Source organism: Tachyglossus aculeatus, chromosome 14 (genome assembly GCF_015852505.1).
Source record: "Tachyglossus aculeatus isolate mTacAcu1 chromosome 14, mTacAcu1.pri, whole genome shotgun sequence".
Taxonomy (NCBI): Eukaryota; Metazoa; Chordata; class Mammalia; order Monotremata; family Tachyglossidae; genus Tachyglossus; species Tachyglossus aculeatus.
Genome location: NC_052079.1, coordinates 34,700,766 through 34,706,331, shown reverse-complemented (window position 1 = coordinate 34,706,331; position 5,566 = coordinate 34,700,766). Strand labels below are relative to the sequence as shown.

Below are 5,566 nucleotides of genomic sequence, written 5' to 3'. Positions count from 1 at the left end.
CATTGAGCAACTCTGCTTCTCTAATTCCCTCCACACATTTTTCTGGATGCTTAAGTTGCTCAAAGTTTGGCTGCCAGCCATTCTATAGCATTAACTATTCCCTCTGGACTGTAAGCTCATTGTGGGCAGAGAATGTGTCTGTTTATTGTTGTATTGTACTCTTCCAAGAGCTTCGTACAGTGCTCTGCACACAGCAAGTGCTCAATAAGTACAATTGACTGACTGACTGACCGCCCTTCTCAAGTTCAAAGGCAATCAGTGCTGTTTTTCTGCAACTAAAATCTTTCATCCTTATTGCTTATTTCTGGACCTCTCTAAGTTCATTTTGACATAATAGCTGAGAAACTTCAATCTGCCTGGTCTTCCTTCCAAACCAATAGATAAAATCATTAGGCAGACTCTCTGTAATAGTAATGATAATGGTATTTGTTAAGTGCTTATCAAGCACTGTACTAAGTGCTGGGTTGGTAATAATAATAATAATAATTGCATTTACTAAGCACTTACAGTGTTCTAAGCGCTGGGGATGTTACAAGGTGATCAGGCTGTCCCGGGGGGCTCACAGCCTTAATCCCCATTTTACAGATGAAGGAACTGAGGCACAGAGAAGTTAAGTGACTTGCCCAAAGTCACACAGCTGACAATTGGCAGAACCGGAGTTTGAACCCATGACCGCTGACTCCAAAGCCTGGGCTCTTTCCGTTGAGCCATGCTGCTTCTCAGCATGGTACAGATGATTGGATGAGAAACATCCAGCTCACAATCTATGTGAAATCATTTAGGATTATAATGACTTTAAAAATACATTTTGAAATGTTTAGGGAACTAAGGCTTCCACCTTGGAGCATTTCCGAAGGTTTCATGATTACGGTCCCATCTTCTTCCTTCTGTTTCTCATGCCCAGTGAGAACATTTGGCTTGAGAAGCGGCACAATCTAATAGAAAGAGTACAGACTTGGGAGTTAGAGGGCCTGGGTCTAAAACCAGCTCTGCCATGTACCTGCTGTATGACCTTAGGCAAGTCACTTAACTTCTCTATGCCTCAGGTCTCTCATCTGCAAAATGGGACTTCAGTATCTGTTCTTCCTCCTACTTGGATTGTGAGCCCATAAGGAACCTGATTATCTTGCATCTACCCTCAGTGTTCCCTCTCAGGATCACACCTGGAGAGTTTCCAGTACTCTACCAGTCTCGGCGATGGGAGGGAGAGTCAAGCAGAGGCAGACCCATTCCATTCCTAGCTCGGGCAGTAGCTAGCGAGTGGAAGGCAATCTGCTAAAAGTCAAAACTCACCTGTGCTGGGCAGCAGCAGCATGTGAGAGAATCACGGGCAGAGACTCAATTTTACTGCACGGAAGAAGGCAATAAAAATAATTCCATATTTTTACCAAGACAACTCAGTGAATACAATACCAGAATGATTGCAGATGGAGAGAAGGGGCCTTTTGGAAGAAATATGTGCATGGAGTTGCTATGGGTCAGAAACGACTTGAACAGCATAAGACAAGATCCCCACTGTGCTTATTACAGTGATTGCCACATAGTGCATAGCAAATACCGCTATTATTATTATTATTATCCCACTTAGAAGTGTCCTGAGAGGCAGCCCCTGGATTCTTGAACTACCTGAGCCTATCTTCAGTTTTCTTTCCTCTGCCTCCTCTTTCATGACTTGCAAGACTGGTAAAGGTGAAGGGGAGAGGAGGAGAGCAGAGGTGATGTCAGGACTGCGAGAACGAGGGAATACTGATAAGTCCTGAGGATGTAGAAAGTAGCATTGCCTGTCGCAATGTTTTAATTAATTGGCATAGGATTATCCTTCATCTCCCTAGTGTTTAGTATAGCACTAGGTTCATAATAACTGCTTAACAAGAACATAATTGATCATCATTTAAATTTAACCACTGTCTTTCCGTTGATCTTTTTTTAAGGCATTAGCATAAAAGAGGGTGTAGTCCTAAGCAGTAGGGTCCCTGCTGAGGAGGTTGATATGCCACATGGTTCCTCTGGAGAAAAACTGGTGGGATAGATGACCTTGCCAAGAAATGGCATTTCTTATGTTCGTCCCTCTTCAGTAATGTCTGAAGATAATACAATTCACATTTTGTTGTGATTTAGGGGGCAACATATATTAGAATGTCTCATGCCAGGATACTCCAGAGGAGATGCTTCTGGAACTATTTCCCCAAACCTTTCTGCTGTCGGCAGGTAGGAGGCTGTAGTGCTGTAAGGAAAGCAGCATAGACCTGGGTTCTAATCACTGGTCTAATGTGTGACATTGGGTAAGTCACTTCACTTCTCTGGGCCTCATTGATCTAATCTGTCAACCAGGGATTAAGACTGTGAGCCCCATGTGGGACAGGGACTATGTCCAACTTGATTAGCTTTTATAATAATAATTATTATTATGATATTTGTTAAGTGCTTACTATGTGCCACACACTGTTCTAAGCACTGAGGTAGGTGCAAGTTAGTCAGGTTGGACACAGTCCCTGTCCCACATAATAATAATAATAATAATAATAATAATAATAATAATAATGGCATTTATTAAGTTCTTACTATGTGCAAAGCACTGTTCTAAGTGCTGGAGAGGTTACAAGGTGATCAGGTTGTCCCACGGGGGGGGGGCTCCATTTTACAGATGAGGGAACTGAGGCACAGAGAAGTTAAGTGACTTGCCCAAGTCACACAGCTGACAATAGGCAGAGTTGGGATTTTGTTTTGTAGTCTGTCTCCCCCTTCTAGACTGTGAGCCCGTTGCTGGGTAGGGACCGTCTCTATATGTTGCCAACTTGTACTTCCCAAGTGCTCTGCATACAGTAAGCGCTCAATAAATACGATTGAATGAATGAATGAATTTGAACCCATGACCTCTGACTTCAAAACCCGTGCTCTTTCCACCGAGTCACGCTGCTTCTCATGGGGCTCACAGTCTTAATCCATATTGTACAGATGAGGTAACTGAGGCATAGAGAATTTAAGTGACTTGCCCAAGTTCACACAGCAGATAAGTGGCAGAACCCATGTCCTCTGATTCCCAAGCCCGTGCTCTTTCCACTAGGCCATTTTGCTTCTCATGCTGCTACCCCAGCACTCAGAACAATGCCTGACATATAGTAAGTGCTTAACAAATATTATCATTGTTATTACTATTATTATTATTATTACTTGGTAGTCAGTATGCCTGGTTCTCCAGGCCCCGAATGTCCCTTTCACAATGTAGAAACAAGGGATGCTTTTTACACACATTCCGCAATCCAGCGATAATTTAGCATAAAGCAAATTGAGCCCAGAGGAAATCTTAGAAGACCGAGAAACAACAAGGGGGGGGCTGTTGAGGAGGTGATAGCTAATATTACACAATGGGAGTCTTCCACAAACATCCTTAAGAAGACAGAGATCTTTGAAATGTGGTAAAAGCCTCAGATTCAGTAATTCCCAAGAAGAGATTTTGAGGCTTGTGTTGCTTGCAATCTGTTGCTTTGTTTTGTTGGGTCCAATTTTGTGAAATTGGTTTTCTTTGGTAAATCTTCCTGCCTCACGGGAAACAAAAGAATCTGAAAAATAAACATCGACTGTGGTAAGTCCCTGAAAAACCAAGATTTGACAGCTTGTTATAACAGCCACCTAGGCTTCAGAAATGTTTGTTTTATGTTCCTTTTTATGATTAAAATTCATCTCTATGCTTAAGTCAATATCAATACCTGTTCCTCTTTGCCTCTCTGTTTTGCAGAGGGAAGGGAAGTTCCTGATCGTTTAAAACAAAATTCCCACATCAGGCAAAATCTACAGACTCAGCAAACCAGAGAGTCATGTTTTTATGCAAACTCTAATTTCCCCACCCTATTAACCATCCCTTCTGCATCCTCTTTGCACTTGGGTCCGTATTCCTTCAGCACTTCAATACTCCTGCCACTAGCAGCCCAACAACATTTATGCACATATTCTTTTCGTACTCTGTTACCGTTTCCCGTCTGTAATTTTTTTAATGTCTGTCTCTCCCACTAGACTCTAAGCTCCTTTACGGCAGGGATCAAGTCTACCAATCCTATAGTAATGTTCTCTCTCAAGTTCTTACTGTGGATAATAACAGCTCAAGAAATACCATTGATTGCCATGGAAATGATGATTGTTCTTGGCTCACTCAAAACACGGCTCTGGTTAGGTAGATTTTGAACTAAGTAAATAATGTTGTACTTATGAGAGTCAAGTTATTTTAAATCTACTCTAGAAATGGCTGTTTACTCACCCATGGGATGTAACAATTCATTCTAGAGACACAGAAGAGAATACTGACTCCATCGATTTCATTTTCAGTGTACCTCCAGGGGGTATTGGCCGGCAGAGAAAAAATGTGGCTTTTTGTGTGGCAGTTTATATACTTTCTTGTCTGTTTCTAAATATTTAATTCTCCATTAGGATATTTCCAAGGGTGGATAGAAACCCTTTAAATTTTGACAGCGGTCACCACAGCCAGTAAATACAAATTTCAGAGTCGGGGATCCAAACAAAAAAAACCAAGTTAAAAAAGTGTTAATTTACCTCCAAAAAGGTTGAATGATGGAGATGTACAGGGAATTCTAATTCACGAAGGAATAAACAAGTTCAGTTTTCAGCACTGTTAGTTTTTGGTCACAGCTGATTCTCTGTAAGAAGTAAAGAATATGGATTTCTCATTTTTTATTTCCTGATCACTTAACATTGACCCCAGACTAATTCCTAATCATCTGTATGTCTTTTTGTGTATAGGCCCGCATGAGTAAGCAGCAGTTTACTGATAACTGAGACTTAGGGAGAGTCTCATAATCTACTTAGATAGAAGAGTTTCTGGGCAAACTGAAAGTGAATTCAGACTTCAGCTTCAGAAGCAGAACAGATTGAGCAAGCCTGGACCTACCACAGAGCACCACTGTTCCAACTGGGGTGAAAAAAGATCCACCAGGGCACCTTCAATTTTGACCTGATCAACCCCGCTGGCATCGAGTAGCCTAGGGATGTTTTGAAGAACTTCTCAGGGAAGACAAATTTAACTAGTAATTTTCAGAATCCACATCTGGTATCAAAAGCCAGAGTTGAGGACTTAGGGTTGTCCCCTGAATTGCACCTGTATCTGTCGAGTTGCTGTGCTGAGTTTTGGTTTGAAATCATTTGTGATTGAGGCAGCGGCTGGTGACAGTATTCATCAGCACTTAGAACAATGCTTTGCACATAGTAAGGGCTTAATAAATGTCATTATAATTATTTTTATTATCAGAAGCTGTCCAGAAGGATCGCAAACAGAATTCTGTCAACAAAGGAAAACTGTGAGCTGCCTTAAGAGTTTCCCAAGTCAGTTCTACAAATCAATCAACCAATCAATCCATCAGTGGTATGTATTGAGGACTTACTGTATGCAGAACTCTGTACTAAGTGCTTGGTAAAGTACAATATGACAGAGTTGGTAGACGTACAGAGTAGTGTCTCACCACCTGGGTTCTCTCACTTGAACCACTTCCGAGGTGGTTGACTGACCTTCTCTGGACTCCAGTTTCCTCCTCTGTAAAATGGGGGATAAAATACCTCT

General features: G+C 41.6%; 1 non-coding gene across 1 annotated transcript; it reads left to right on the top strand.

The window, feature by feature from the left end:
* The first annotated feature begins 1,145 nt into the window (after positions 1 to 1,145).
* Positions 1,146 to 1,283, top strand: LOC119937407. Its single transcript, XR_005454077.1, has one exon. It is a non-coding gene; the product is annotated as a small nucleolar RNA SNORA7 (small nucleolar RNA).
* Positions 1,284 to 5,566: the final 4,283 nt, after the last annotated feature.